Here is a 17,322-nt window from a genome sequence, read left to right as displayed (position 1 = left end):
AAATGTTTCTTTTAAAGTCCCAACTGGAACACAAAATATAAGTTTGGTGCCATTCGAAGTTTCATTATATGACATTTGAACAATTGTTATTTTTGTTAGTCGAATGTACGAAGTTAGTTTAAAGAGAGCGCTACACGAATGAACAACGCATTCTTATTGTGAAATTATTTTTTGGTCACAATAATGATGCCAGCGTTTTGGAGACCAGAATTAGCCGCCAAGATAGTGCGTTTTAACACTTTTAGTCTATGGTTTATGCGAAAAAGCTGCATTAATGTAAAACGGTCATTGAAAGATCGGGTGTGTACCAGAAAAGCTGTCTAGATACAATAAACTTTCACGATTTTTTAATATCTGTGTTTCACTTAATTCTTTAAAATTACGTTCTATTTGGCCACCCTTTATTTGGCTACCAAAACCATCAGGTTTGTTTTTCCAATAAAATTGTAATAGTCAATTTTCTTTAGGCACAATTCTAGCATTTGAGCTTTTCTGTAGAAATTGAACATACAGTATGTCACATATTACTTTACACACTCTAATCTATATATAGATCTCTCCTGTCCGAAAAGAAAAATATACAAAAAATCGCGTGAAAATGTGATATATGAACATTTTCATTTTGACTTTTGAAATGTACAATAGTAATGTTTTATTTTGCATGATTTTTTTCCATTTTGACTTACTTTTTTTCTACATTGTACACTTATAGTGTTTTTTATATTTTATTTTTGAATTTTTTGAATTCGAATATTAATACCAATTTATTTAATTGACTTGATTTCTTGAGAATTGAAGTTGATGGCGGGTTACATGGAAGTGTAGTACCGAATTATGTGGTGGCGGAACGGAATAGATGATATCGAAATAATTTAACGCAGTCACACCAAAGTTAAAAGATAATTACTTTTCAAAATCGCTAAAAAATCACGAAAAAAGAGATCTCATTGCAAAAATTCTCAAATCGGGAAATATCGAAACAAATTTTCAATGGAATTGAATTTTAAAATAATAGTACATTCTGTGACAAACTTTGTAAGGATCTTTAAACAGTTGCTGTAAAAAATCAGCGAACAAATTGAAGATTTTTTTTTCAATTTGTTATTCTTCTTTTGTCAATTTTTTCCAATTTGTATTATCATATTAAATTCAGTGGATTTTTTGTAAACAAAATAAAGAATAATTTTTCACTATATACAATTTTTCACCAAATAATGAAATAAGTGCGAAATACGATGTTAACTGACATCTTCCTTTCAACTCCAAGGCCTACATCGTGCTTCAGCTGGAAGATTCGCACACATTAAAACAAACAAAAATTACCGAAAAAGCCTTATGGGGCTCATTTCTATGCGTGGACCTACTTCTTTTATGTGACAATAATCCGTCCAATGAGAGCTCAAAATACAAAATTTTTTGGGAGTACAATCAGTAAAATACCAAATATAAAAGGGTGCAAAACAGTAGAGCGAATGGGACTTTAGTAAGAAAAGGATTTCTATCCTTCCAGAAATTCTTCCCAAACATTAAAGATACCTTAAATCGCTTTTGCAGGTCATGATATCTATCATAACTCACGGATAAGGGTACAACCCGATTTCATATTTATATAACCATTGTATGATTTAAGCTATTTTTAGAGTCTTCGACACTTTCTTCTATTTTTAGACCTTATTTGATTTGGCCTCTATTTGTCATCATGGATTATAAGGGGTAGAAGAAAGTTTTCAATGTAGGTCGATGTTTCGGAGTAGTGCCTATATAAAGGTACCTCCTGATTTGACCATATTTCAAAGGATTTGGCTAAAAACGTGTATTTGGGGTGTTTAACTCAGGGGAGTGGGGAGAAGCCTTCGATAACGGCAACGACAACGATACTCCCCAGAGTTATTATGATGTGAGGTGAGGTGTTGTGTAGGTGAGAGATGAGGGTGGTTCGCGCGTGTGGTGTAAAAAGAAAGAAAATAGCAAAGAATAAAACACAACACGAGAATTAGTATAGACAATATAAATTCATAGTTTTATTCGTATTCTCTCTTTTCGTATAAACAATCAAAATTACGTTTATGTAATTTGGGGTGGCGACAGAGGCCTGTGTGCTTTCGCTTTCGTTTCTCAAAAACAAGTGAACGCAGAGGTTCTAAGTGATCGCAGAGGATCCCTTGTCTATTTCTAATACATATGCAAATACAGACAAGTGAACGCAGAGGTTCTGAGTGACCGCTGAGGATCCCATGTCTGTATATTATTACAACTACAACTACTTCCAAGGAGAGCAAGGTGAGCCTACCGCCAACAACCAATACCCAGCGGCGATCCGCTCACTACGGTATCCGCCAAGGGAATTGTAGAGGAGATGCCAGTGTGCCAATCAGCATCCGTGATTGACGAGTATTGGAAAGTTGTGGTGGAACGTATGGAACTTATACATTCCGGCCCCCTTGCTAGAACTACGAGTCTAGCAATCTATATAAAGTTATTAGGAAGGAACATAAATTCAGATTCCTAAGTGAGCTATAGTTGCAGATTTTCCAATTATCAAACCGATATGGCGAATTATCGATAGATTCGGTCTACAATTTCAATCTTTAGCGCAATTAATTTTTTTTTAGCAAATTTCGACTATAAATAATACGATTCTTTTCTAAATTGGTCGATTTCAATTCTTGATGCAAAGATTAGGTTACAGTCGCGGGAGGTACAGAACCGGTAAGGATATACCCGAAAATAGACTTTTGGGCCAGCAAGGAATCCAAAACTATTTTTGGAGGTTCAGCTTCTAAAATTTTAGGATACAAGTCAGCGCCAAGTAGCAAATCTATTGGGCTATTATCGAAAGAATCCGCTAAATCAAGATTAGGAATTCGAGTCTTTAAATTTGTCATGGGTGGGAGAGAAAACAATTTCCCGGTGACATTAGGCCTGACTAAAACTCTAGTTTCGACTATTCTAGATGAATTTTTTGGAGAAGACAGCTGAAGAGAACAAACTTCTCTTGGTGCAACAGTTTTGGAGCGAGTAACCTCAGAGCGAGTTAAAATGCCAAGTTTATTTTTAAGTTTTTTATTAACGATTGATGCCTTAGAAGAAGGGTCTACAATTGCACGGGTAGTGTAAGATTTACCATTATGAACAATGTTTACCGGTGCAGTTCCCAAGAGCACATTTTCCTCAATGGTGTTGGGAGACTGACTGAATTATGTTTTGCAGAGAGAGGGCTTTGGATCTCGACTTTTGACCTTCGTAAAAGCCGGAGGGGTCTTTGAACCTCGACTTTTGACCTTTGTAAAAGCCGGAGGGGTCTTTAAACATCGACTTTTGACTTTGATAAAAGCCAGAGGTAAAGTCTGTTTGTGCATCGAATCTCGACTGTTGACTGAAGTACAAGCCGGAGAGGATTCCTTAGATTGCACACTGTGTGTTTGTGAAGACAGGAAAGATTTAAGATTTGCAGATACCTGAGATTGTTCTGAACAAAGTGATCCAACAAAACGACTAATTGGCCGGTGGAGAAGGCTGTGGTGCCGTTGATTGCAAGATTTGCAACTATTGGTACTTCGACAATGTTTAACTACTTGGCCACGAGAAAGACAATTTATACAACACTTATTCTTTTTCACAATTAAGAATTTGTCCTCAAACGAAAGTTGTATAAACTGTGGACAAAGTCGGAGAATATGACTTTGGTTAGGACAAATTGAGCAATAAGCGTTTGGCCGAGGAGGAGGAGCAACACATTCTGACTCATGTACCAATGACTTTTTAATAACTAAACTAGATGTACGAACATGCGTGGATGCCAACGATCTAGTGGGGGAGTGATGAGGTGAAACACTGTTTGACGATAACGATTTCTTTGCAGGCCTGGGAGGATGAACATTCTTTGGCCACAATGATTTAGTAGATAGAATAGGAGAGGGGGCTATTTTGGGCAAGTACTTTTCCATGGACTGATTTTCCTGTATGCTCTGAATACACTGCAAAGTTTGTATTCTGTTTGTGAGGAAAGCATCTAAATCTGGCCAGGAAGGCAACAACGACTTATTTTTGATGCTTTGCTCCCACAAAGTCAAGGTGGTTAAAGGCAAGCGCTGCAAACAGATATGTACAAGAATTGGATCCCACTGATCCGTGGCGACGTCATAGACGGCCATTGCAGCAAGACAACTATTTATTCCTCACCGGTAGTCTTCCGCCTAAGATAGCAGAGACGTTCTATGTTTAAAAGGCGTGTATTATTTACATACAGAGTGGTGAACAAATCACGAAATGTAGGCCAAGAGACAAATTCACCATCAAATACTTCGATATCTAGAGTTGGCAACAAGTAACTATGATAATCGAAAGGTGGATTGGAGCACATATTACTGACAGAAGATTTGGAGCGAGCACTAACGGGTGGAGAAACAGACTGCACAGAAACCGGTTCGACGAGACTGGCCAAAATTTGCTCGGAAGGGGGTGTTCTATTAGTAATATCAGGCGAAGATCTGTTTTGCACACTAGAACTGGAAACAGTTGAGGAATGAGGAGCCACAGCAGAAGAACAATGATCATTGTTTGGAGATTTGAGGCGATCAAGGTGCTTGTTTATGGTGGTCAAACACCAATGGTAAGCAATAAATGAATTATTGTATTTATCCTCAACGACATCAATAGTTTCAACCTGTGCAGTCTCGGATGCCGTGAGGTAATTTTTACACTCAGTATAAGTGTTCTGAACCTTTTCCCATAATTTTCGAATCTCAGAAAGACGAATTTCGAGGCTATAAATAGTGAACTGTGTGGCATCAATTTGTTCGAAATATTCTGCACTCCTCACAACAATGTCAGCAGCTCTAGAAAAACGCGTGAGAAGAGTGATCGACATTTTAAAGCGAATTTTAAAAGAAAGCTGGCTAACAACAACGGAATTTGGAACAAAAATAAATTTGGAATTTCAAACAAGGAAATTAGAATGCCCACGAAAACGTATTTTGCGATAATTCACAAAAGCTCCAAAGCTGCGGCAGAAAATCTGCTGGGTGAAGAAATTTTTGAATTAAAGTAGAGCTAAAAAGCAGAAAAGTGGAGAGAAACTTTTCCAAGATGATAGAACTACTTGTAATTAAAAATTAGTCTTAAGTTTCTACTAAAATGGAATCAATATAAAATTAGGAAAATAGTTGATTTAGTAATGTCAACTTATGACAGATTTCCAAAAAATGTTACCAACTGCGCGACAAAGATTTGTACAAAGGTTTAACACGTGTCGTTCGAAATAGAGTAACTCATTGAAATATTTAATGCTAAATTTGTTTTTTTTTTAAGTTTAAGCAGAAAATAGGGTTTATTCTTCCAAAAAGCAACCAAACCCTATAGAGATTAACAAATAGTACCAACAACTATTACTAAATTGCCTAAGCAATTTCCAGAAAAGCCACAAAACGAAAAGTTTCAACGAATATATGTTGCTAAAATATGTGCAATGAATTTGTCCAAAAAATCCAAAAACCCTACTAGGTTGCAATTGTTCAGCCAAATGTTAAATTATATTTACAAATTTTGCAAATCTAGCAAGAAAAAACTATTAATTTTCACCAATATATGTTCGTAAATATGCCTATAAAGAATGCCGAAGGTAGGGTGAATTTGTCCAAAAATTCCAAAAACCCTACTACTAATCAAAAGTATTTCAGAAAATTATCGAAAAATAATTTCTAAAATAAATTACAAAAATTCACAATTTGTGCTGTTTTATCCCACTGTGCCGATCCAACAATGGATATCGCACAAAGAGGAATAAAACACAAGCGACGTCGGCAGAGAAATTACTATGCGTAAGCAGCTACGCACCCACACAACAAGCGACGCCACAAACGATCCAACAGTGAGAGTTGGAGATCAAAACAATTTGTTTTTACTTTTAATGTATATCAAACCGACGCTAAAAAGGGCGCGTGGAATGATGAAGTATTTTTGTTGCAATTTTTGGCAATGCAAATTCTAAAGTGAGAATTGACAGAAACATACGAAGAAGAATTGCAACAACAATAAATGCGCGTTAGTGACGACGACAAAGTAACCAATCGACAGATGGATGCACTGTTATTACAAGTGTGTTGTTATTCGAATTAGAAACAAACAATTCTCGTTAAAGGGCTCAACCTTTGAAACGTGAAGGGGGATAACAACAGCGAACGTTTGGTTGGTGAGAAATTGAACAACAAATAAACCAAACGACCAAATATAAAAGAGTGTGCATGTATGCTGTGGTGATACAAATTTTTCTTCAACTAAGGCGAGGAGTAGAGCAACAGCGAGGGGGATACTTTCTATTCTCACAAAGGGTTTAACATTTGAAATGAGGGTTAGAAATGCAAATAACGAACGAAGCGGAGCAAGAGCACCGAATATTTTTGTATGATCAACGCGACGACGGATGATCAGTACAACGAAAGCTAACTATTTTCATAACAAAAGAACTACTTGTTGTTAATTAACACAAGAAGTGTTTATATAAGTCGACCAACTGACTTGTTTTCTAACGAAAGGCAAATGTATGATCACCGCGACGAAGGATGATCAGTACAACGAGTTATATTTTATGCAAAGACGAGAGTGGGCTGTATATCATATGTAACACACGCGTAGAACAATTGCGATTCGACCAAACCGAAAAAAATTAAATATTATTAAAAATTAAATAGAATTAGTATATTCAATATAAATTCATAGTTTTATTCGTAGTCTCTCTTTTCGTATAAACAATCAAAATTACCTTTATGTAATTTGGGGTGGCGACAGAGGCCTGTTTGCTTTCGCTTTCGTTTCTCAAAGACAAGTGAACGCAGAGGTTCTAAGTGATCGCAGAGGATCCCTTGTCTATTTCTAATACATATGCAAATACAGACAAGTGAACGTAGAGGTTCTGAGTGACCGCTGAGGGTCCCATGTCTGCATATTATTACAACTACAACTACTTCCAATGAGAGCAAAGTGAGCCTACCGCCAACAACCAATACCCAGCGGCGATCCGCTCACTACGGTATCCGCCAAGGGAATTGTAGAGGAGATGCCAGTGTGCCAATCAGCATCCGTGATTGACGAGTATTGGAAAGTTGTGGTGGAACGTATCGAACTTATAAATGGGGGGTAAAAATCATACACAAAAATTTCAACATATCTACAAATTTTAGAATTTTGTCCATGTAATAGTATCCCCTCAAGTCCACCTTTTGGCGGACAAACAGACCGACATGGTTAGGGGGACTATGAGGACTCTAATGCACAATCTGAGGTGCTAATGGATTTAAAAAAGTAATTAGCTTTGGCTAAAAGTAATTATCTTTGGCCCGGCAACGCGGGCCGGGCCGAACTTTCAATACCCTCGACGATTAAGATGGGAATTTATTTTATTTGCCATTTAAATTGTAAGTTGGAGACCCCATAAAGTCCATATTTTTCATCTTAGTTTAATTCAATGACGAATCAACAAATATTCGGTGCTACTTTCTTATATTTTTAATTTGTTCATGTGTTCACAATTTTTTTCTCATAGATATACATCCCAAATCTACGTTCCCAACCAATATTCTCTTGGGGGTTACAAATTCAATAGAATACAAAATTTTCTTTTCTGACCACACATTAGTGGACTTGGGGATACTCCAATGTGGGGACTTTACTTAAATAAATTCCTATGTGGCAATTATTTGTATGATGGTTCCCTACCCCAGGGTAGCATAAATAAAATTTTTAGCCAAATTAATTGATGAATGTGGTCAAGATCAATATGGACCCTACTCTGAAAATTTCAAATTTTATGCGAAGAGGTTCTCTACCCCCTTAGAAACAAAGATGCCAAATAAGGGCTAAAAAATGAAAAAAGGGGCCAAGACCACAAAAATAGCTTCAATCTTACGATGGTTATAAAAATATGAAATCGGGTTGTACCCTTATCCGTGAGTTATGATCGATATCATGACCTGCATAAGCGATTTAAGGTATTTTGAATGTTTGGGAAGAGTTTCTGGAAGGATAGAAATCCTTTTCTTTCTAAAAGTCCCATTCGCTCTACTATTTTCCACCCTTTATAGTTGATATTTTACTGATTGTACTCCCAAAGAGTTTTGCATTTTGAGCTCTCATTGGACGGATTATTGTCACATAAAAGAAGTAGGTCCACGCATTGAAATGAGGCCCATTAGGCTTTTTCGGTAATTTTTGTTTGTTTTAATGTGTGCGAATCTTCCAGCTGAAGCACGATGTAGGCCTTGGAGTTGAAAGGTATATGTCAGTTAACATCCTATTTCGCACTTATTTAATTTTTTTGGTGAAAAATTGTATATAGTGAACAATTATTCTTTATTGTGAACGAAATCCACTAAATCCACTGAATTCAATATTATAGTACAAATTGAAAAAATTACAAAAAAAAGAATAACAAATTGAAAAAATCTTCAACTTGTTCGCTGATTTTTTACAGCAAATGTTTAAAGATCTTTACAAAGTTTGTCAATAGAGTGTACTATTATTTTAAAATTCAATTCCATTGAAGTTTTTTTTCAATTTTTTCCCGGTTTGAGAATATTTGCAATGAGGTCTCTTTTTCGTGATTTTTTAGCGATTTTGAAAAAGTAATTATCTTTTAACTTTGGTGTGACCGCGTTAAATTATTTCGATATCATCTATTCCGTTCCGCCAGCACATAATTCGGTACTACACTTCCATGTAATCCGCCATTAATTTCAGTTCTCAAGCAATCAAGTCAATTTAATAAATTGGTATTAATATTCGAATTCAAAAATAAAATATAAAAAACACTACAAATGTACATTAGAAAAAAGTAAGTCAAAATGGAAAAAAAATCATGCAAAATAAAATATTACTATTGTACATTTCAAAAGTCAAAATGAAAATGTTAATATATCAATCACATTTTTATATATATTTCGGCCAATTTCATGTATGTTATGACCAAACACGATATTCCAATCCAATGAAATTCAATTCCGATGAAATTCCGATTCCAATGATCAGTGGCGGAATTGTTACAATAATAAATTTAACAAATTAATTAATTAATCGGATAAGATTTGGATATATTCTCCTCCAATTTCAATAAAATGGAAGGTTTGACGGGATATGATGATCGATATTGGGCTAACACTAAAAAACTACACTACAATGTAATTGAGGATACGATTATTACGGGGAAATATGTTGCTACCTCGAATTCTCTAATTGCAACAGAAATGCCACTCAACTTCCAAAGATTGCAGTGTCCTGCACGCTTAGCATTTGCTATAAAATTAATAAATCAGAAGGACAAACCGTTCGTGTATGCGGACTAAATTTGGCATGTTCCTGCTTTCCTTATGGTCAGCTGTTGCAGGCATGGTGGTAGAGCGAGCTATTTGTTTGTTTATGCATTATTATAATAGTAATATTTTTTGTTTTATTTTTGTTTTATTTTTTTAACAAAAAAAAAAAAAAAATATTCGTATATACAATTTTGAATGCATACAATATCAAAAGAGGTAGCTCATCGGCTTCAGCTAGTACATATATAGTTTTAGAAATTAAATATCTATAGAAATTAAAATATTTAAAAAGAATCTAAAAACACGTGTCACGTGACCACGCCCTCAAAGCAACAACAAGCGAATGCACAATGATCTATCACAAAACTGACTCACTGAACTCATACCGCTATTCTCTCCGGTTTGTTGCATGTTGTTTATATGATTGAGATCGTGTTATGGGACGAATAAATACTCTTATAATCTGCGTCAACAAAGAGCGCAACGATGTAACACACAACTGCAGTGGTTGCATTCATTCAAACTTTATGAGGACTCTAATGCACAATCTAAGGTGCTAGTGGGTTTAAAAAACTAATTAACTTAGGATATTCTGAAATCATTCAGCCCTCAATTATGAGGTGTACAAAATACAGTAAATTCCAAATGACTGTTTATTTGACTGGAAAATTTTAGTACGATTTTTACCACAGCAAAAATTAATTTGATCCCTTACATGGGGATAAGATTGATATATACTTTTTAATAGATTTTTATAGCTCATCCACACATTTGAAGCCCACGGTTTTAATATTGAAGCCCACGGCACGGTACAGGTATTTTAAGACACTTAAAATCAACCAATACTTGTGTGTGAGTGTGTGTGTGTTTGTTACTACGCTTATAACTTAAGAACCGCTGGACTGATTTTAACAATTCATACAAATTTTCCTGTCCGAAAAGGATAATATCCAACAAAATCGCGTAAAAATGTGATATATTAACATTTTCATTTTGACTTTTGAAATGTACAATTGTAATGTTTTTTTTTCATGATATTTTTCCATTTTGACTTACTATTTTCGAATGTACATTTTTTGTGTTTTTTATATTTTATTTTTGAATTCGAATATTAGTACCAATTTATTAATTGACTTGCTTTTTTGAGAACTGAAATTAATGGCGGATTACAGTGCAGTACCGAATTATGTGGTGGAGAAACGGAATAGATGATATCGAAATAATTTAACGCGGTCACACAAAAGTTAAAAGATAATTACTTTTTCAAAATCGCTAAAAAATCACGAAAAAAAAGAGATCTCAATGCAAAAACTCTTAAATCAATGGAATCGAATTTTAAAATAATAGTACATTCTATTGACAAAATTTGTAAGGACGTTTAAACATTTGCTGTAAAAAATCAGCGAACAAGTTTAAGATTTTTTTAATTTGTTATTCTTATTTTTTGTCAATTTTTTTTCGATTTGTATTATCATATTTATTTCAGTGGATTTTTTGTGAACAAAATAAAGAATAGAACAGTGTGGCTTGTTTGTTCGGGATACCGTAGTATTTTGTTGTTGCAAAATGGTCAGGCTTATCCCTTTATTGTTGTTTTTATAAAAACAACTTTTGTTTATGAGTGGAGAACGATGGTAATGTTTACCAGGGGGTAAAGGCAGGGAATACCTAGGTTTCGGAAAGAGCCACCAATCCTCATCAGTTCCCTTGTTTTTTGTCTGGGATATTCTCCCCAGAAGTTATTTTAAAAATAACTTCTATGACAAAAAACATTTTTTTACCCAAGTGACGAGATCGTAAGCTCAATAGAAGAGGAACCAAAGAATTAAATAAAACTAAAATTCTTTTGGAAAGTCTTCTAAATCTTACAACCGCACTTATAAACATTTTCATCTTTCTCCACTTGTTATGCTTTCGTTCAACCTGAACGAAGTAGCATAACCTGTAAGTTGGTTTTGTCTGTTACAACAAAAACCCCTCCGTCGACCGTGCCTTGTCTATAAATAGAACAGTGTGGCTTGTTTGTTCGGGATACCGTAGTATTTTGTTGTTGCAAAATGGTCAGGCTTATCCCTTTATTGTTGTTTTTATAAAAACAACTTTTGTTTATGAGTGGAGAACGATGGTAATGTTTACCAGGGGGTAAAGGCAAAAAAAGAACAAAAAACAAGGGAACTGATGAGGATTGGTGGCTCTTTCCGAAACCTAGGTATTCCCTGCCTTTACCCCCTGGTAAACATTACCATCGTTCTCCACTCATAAACAAAAGTTGTTTTTATAAAAACGACAATAAAGGGATAAGCCTGACCATTTTGCAACAACAAAATAAAGAATAATTTTTCACTATATACAATTTTTCACCAAAAAAAAATGAAATAAGTGCGAAATAGGATGTTAACTGACATCTACCTTTCAACTCCAGGGCCTACATCGTGGTTCAGCTGGAAGATGCGAACACATTTAAACAAACAACAAGATATATATTCTTTGCAATAGTCCGATAGAAAAAATACTGCATGGAATTTGAAAACAAAATTAATTTACACAAGTAAAAAAGCTGTAAGTTCGGCCGGGCCGAACTTTTAATACCCTCCACCATTTGGTACAAATTTGGCAATTTCCAAAAAAAAAAAACCCGTTAAAAATTTTGTTAAAATCTTAAAAATACCGAATGCTTATACGACGACGTGGGCCTGCATAGGCAACTTTTGTCATAAATTATTACAATATCTAAATGCGAAACTCGAAGAAAAATCTGTTTATAATGTAGCTAAAATCGTCAAAATACCGAATATGGGGGGTACCGTTATATGGGGGCTATACGAAGACGTGGACTTGCACAGACAATCTGGCATGGGCTGAAGTATCCATTACGAACTTCACATATGAAATTTGAAACAATCCCGGTAAATAACGTCGCTAAAATCATTAAAATACCGAATATCGGGGGGTACCGTTATATGGGGGCTATATGAAGACGTGGACCTACATGGCTCATTCTTTGACTTTGGATGAAGTATCCATTACGAACTTCAAATACCAAATTTGAAACGATTCCGGTAAACAATGTCGCTAAAATCATCAAAAAACCGAATATCGGGGGGTACCGTTATATGGGGGCTATATGATAACTTGGACCTCCATGGCCCATTTACGAACTTAACCTGCCTACTGGGAAAAAATACATGTGTGCAAAATTTTAGCCTTCTATCTCAATTTGTTCGAAAGATAGCGTGATTACAACAGACAGACAGACGGACAGACAGACAGACACACAGACAGACAGACGGACATGGCTAAATCGTCTTAGAATTTTACGCTGATCAAGAATATATATACTTTGTTGGGTCTGACATGAATATTTCGAGGAGTTACAAACGGAATGACAAAATTAATATACCCTCCATAGTATGGTGGAGGGTATAAAAATACCGAAAAAGCCTAATGGGCCTCATTTCAAAGCGCGGACCTACTTCTTTCATGTGACAATAATCCGTCCAATGAGAGCTCAAAATGCAAAATTCTTTGGGAGTACAATCAGTAAAATACCAAATTTAAAGGGTGCAAAATAGGAGAGCGAATGAGACTTTTAGTAAGAAAAGGATTTCTACCCTTCCAGAAATTCTTCCCAAAGATTCAAGATACCTTAAATCGCTTTTGCAGGTCATGATATCGATCATAACTCACGGATAAGGGTACAACCCGATTTCATATTTATATAACCATCATATGATTTAAGCCATTTTTGGGGTCTTCGCCACTTTTGTCATATTTTGGGCCTTATTTGGCATCTTTGTTTCTAAGGGGGTAGAGAACCTCTTCGCATAATATTTGAAATTTTCAGAGTAGGGCCCATTTTGGTCTTGACCACATTCATTAATTGATTTGACTAACAATTGCAGTTATGCTACCCTGGGTAGGGAACCATCATACAGATAAATGCCACATAGGAAATTAAGCATGGTCCTATACTTTAAATTATATGAAAGAATTTGTTTTCTTTCTAAAATCTCAAATCACCAACATTTGAGGAATTTGAAAGGAGCTATATCATTTGAGGGGCCTATATCATAATGTAGACCAACCTGATACATATTTTGTACAAATGATTCCTCATGTAACCCCTATGACTGTAACAAATTTAAACAATTCTACACAAAATTCCATAACATAATAGAACAGACAATTTTTCAGTTCCGCGATTTTTCTCAAAATTTTCTTTCATGACAACGTTTCCACTGTAATTACCAGTAACCAAAAGACAATTTGAGTGAAATCGACCCAGCCGTATACTTTTTCAATTTTTTTACACATAAATTTAAAGAAGTGGGTGTGGCCAGTTCCTCTGACCCCAAACAGACACCTAGGGTTGGGGGGCGGGGAGAGAGTGAAGATTACGTTGTATACTAACTGTGTAGAAGATATCTTCATGATTTTGGCAAATATAAGGATTTTAGATAAATCGAAAAAATGGGGGCAAAATTGGGCGTGGTCGCTTTTTCCTTGCAAAAAACCTAAATCAGGGTAGGACTAATATTAAAAAAAAATATCCAAATAGTTCCAGTCCGTCTCAACTGATTCAATTACCATCGAACAACAATTGGTTTATATATAGATTAAAAAGTGGGGGTGGTCAGTTCCTCAGGCCCCAAATAAATACTTAGGATTGGAGGGAAAGTCAACAGTAAATCATGTAATAATTTTAAAACCGATATCTTCATTATTTGGCATATATAAGGATATTAGATAAATCGAAATAGTGGGCGTAAAAGTAGGCGTGGTTAATATTTTTTTTCTTTAAAAACCTAAATCGGGGTATAACGAACGTTTGTACAAAATATTATGCAAGTCGGTTCAGCCGTTCTACACTGATTCCATTACCAACGAACAGCAATTGATTTTTATACCCTCCACCATATTATGGAGGGTATATTAACTTTGTCATTCCGTTTGTAACTCCTCGAAATACTCATGTCAGACCCAACAAAGTATATATATTCTTGATCAGCGTAAAATTCTAAGTCGATTTAGCGATGTCCGTCTGTCTGTCTGTCTGTCCGTCTGTCTGTCTGTTGTAATCATCTTTCGAATGAATTGAGATAGATGGCTAAAATTTTGCACACATTTTTATTTTTCCAGTAGGCAGGTTAAGTTCGTAAATGGGCCATGTAGGTCCACGTTTTCATATAGCCCCCATATAACGGTACCTCCCTATATTCGGTATTTTGATGATTTTAGGGACATTTTTCACCGGCATTGTTTCAAATTTGGTATCTGAAGTTCAAAATGGATACTACACCCTAAGACAGAAAATTGTCTGTGCAGGTCCACGTTTTCGTATAGCCCCCATATAACGGTACCTCCCTATATTCGGTATTTTGATGATTTTAACGACATTATTCACGGGAATTGTTTCAAATTTGGTATTTGAAGTTCGTTATAAGAACTACAGTCTGTGACAGAAAATTGTCTGTGCGGGTCCAGGTCTTCGTATAGTCCCCATATAACGGTACCTCCCTATATTCGGTATTTTGATGATTTTAGCGACATTATTCACCGGAATTGTTTGAAAATTGGTATTTGAAGTTCGTAATGAATACTACAGTCTAAGATAGAAAATTGTCTGTGCAAGTCCATGTCTTCGTATAGCCCCCATATATCAGTACCTCCGCATATTCGGTATTTTGACGATTTTAGGTACAATACCCACCGAAATTGTTTGAAATGTGGTATTTGAAGTTCGTAATGGATGCTACAGCCTGTGACAGAAAATTGTCTATGCTGTTCCAGGTCTTTGCACAGCTCCAATTTAACGGCACCTCCTTATATACGATATTTTGATGATTTTAGCTACATTATTCACCGTTTATTTCAAGTTTCCACGTTTGAATGTGGTAATGGCTTATGACAAACAATGCCTATGTATGTCCACGTCGTATAGACCCCAATATAACGGCTATATTAGGTTTTTTAAAATTTTAAAAGAATTTTTTAAGGATTTTATTTTCCAAAAATTTCCAAATTCGTTGCCGGCCCGTACTTTTAGTCTTTAATGCGTATTTTTAACGCATAATTAAACACATATCTGACTTATTTAAGCGGCACAATTTTTATTATAAGTAAAATAACTCCATAGTCATTTCTAAATAGAAGTAAACATTCATGGCAAAAATGATAATAGATCATCACCTACCGTCGGTTAAAGATATTTTGAATAGCCTGATCTTATTTTTCAGTCATAGGCTTTAATTGAATGTTAAAAACCTATATGTTATACCACTTCTAGAATAGGCCTATGTGAAAACTCAGCTCAATTTTCCATTTAAATGAGCTGTAATTTGGGATTTGTGTTTCTAACTTTTAGAATACCGTGCTGTGAGGTATTTAGTTTTGTCCACCTTATAATTAGAGGCAGCATGATTTCAGAATAGTCAAAGATAATTATAATTTCACACTACTACACTAATGTGGGTACTGTACTTAAATAAATGCCTATGTGTGCAATTATCTGTAGCCAAATCAATTGATGAATGTGGTCAAGGCCAAGATGGGCCCTACTCCGAAAATTGAAAATTTCGAGCGAAGAAGTTTTCTACCTCTTTAAAAACAAAAATGCAAAGTAAGGGCAAAAAAAAGGGAAAAATCATATGATAGTTATACTAAAAAGTGATCATTTTTGCAAGGATGGTTTCTTCTCAAATTACCAACATTTGGCGAACTTAGTATGAAAAATTTTGGTCAAATGTAAAATATACTTGAAATCGGATTGTACCCTTATCCGGGGGTTATGACCCAGATCAAAAACGATTTGGGTTTCTTGACAGTTAAGGATGAATTTCTGGAAGTGTATAAATCCTTTTCTTACTTAATGTCCAATTTGCCCTAACATTTTGCACCCTTTAAATTCAGTATTTCACTGATTGCAGTCCCATTGTCATAGGATTATTGTCAAAGGAAAGAAGTATGTCCACGTAGGACACTCATTTCATTTTTAATATTACTCATTCAATATAGATGTCAAATTAAAAAAAAATTCACATCAAAAAGTTTTATTCATTCACATTTTTATTTTACCGCGAATTGTCTAAAACCGTCAAGGCGTTTTTTTTTTCGTGATTTTTTAGCGATTTGGAAAAAGTAATTATCCTTTGACTTTGGTCTGACCGCGTTAAATTATTCCGACATCAAATATTCCGTGTCGGTACAATGTAACCCGCCAATTCAATTTGCAATTTCAGTTCTCAAGAAATCGAGTCAATTAAAATAATTAATATTAATATTAGAATTCAAAATAAAAAAAAAACACTACAAATGTACGTTCGAAAAATGTAAGTGAACATGAAAAAAAATATGCAAAATAAAACATTACGATTGCACATTCCAAAAGTCAAAATGAAAATTTTCAAATTTCATATTTTTACGCTATTTTTAAATTCAGGCCAGTGGTTCTTGAGTTATAAGCGTAGTAACTAATACAACTTTCTTTTATATATATAGACACATATATATCTTCTATATATGTAAAATAAAGTTGTGTAGGGTAGGGGAGGTAGGGGATGTTAGCTAGAATGCTTATATCTCAAGAATGGCTGGACCGATTTTAACAAATTTTGTCGATTCAGAATGCCCTCTTGGCATAAAAGTATAAAACCTAAAAAATTGCATAATATTTTGTGACATTTTTTATTTTTTCATATATTTTATCGCATGCGATATTTTCAATTTGACTTAGAATATTGAAGTGTATATTTTGTAATATTTTTTCACCTTACAACACATGTTGGGGTTACTATATACAGATTAAAATTATCGTCCGATCCTCACGTAATTTTTCAGAAGGCTAGGGTTAGGCTCAGAAGGGCTAGGCCTATTGTTTTCAAAAATGTCCGCAATATATTTAGAGGTTGAAATGGACCAACAACTGAAAATGTTCCCGATTTTGCAGCCGTTATAAGGGTCACAAATAAAAACCAAAGGACACGAAATCTCGCATAAATTTTGAGTTTAGGACACAGGG

General features: G+C 34.9%; 1 protein-coding gene across 3 annotated transcripts in view; it reads left to right on the top strand.

The window, feature by feature from the left end:
• The window catches only part of LOC101892077 (protein ABHD18), a 515,891-nt gene that overhangs the window by 307,248 nt on the left and 191,321 nt on the right, over nt 1-17,322 (top strand). The window lies entirely within an intron of this gene.

This window comes from Musca domestica, unplaced genomic scaffold (assembly GCF_030504385.1).
Source record: "Musca domestica strain aabys unplaced genomic scaffold, Musca_domestica.polishedcontigs.V.1.1 6, whole genome shotgun sequence".
Lineage (NCBI taxonomy): Eukaryota > Metazoa > Arthropoda > Insecta > Diptera > Muscidae > Musca > Musca domestica.
The sequence above is the reverse complement of the archived record's forward strand: the minus strand, read 5'-3'. Positions and strand labels throughout refer to the sequence as shown.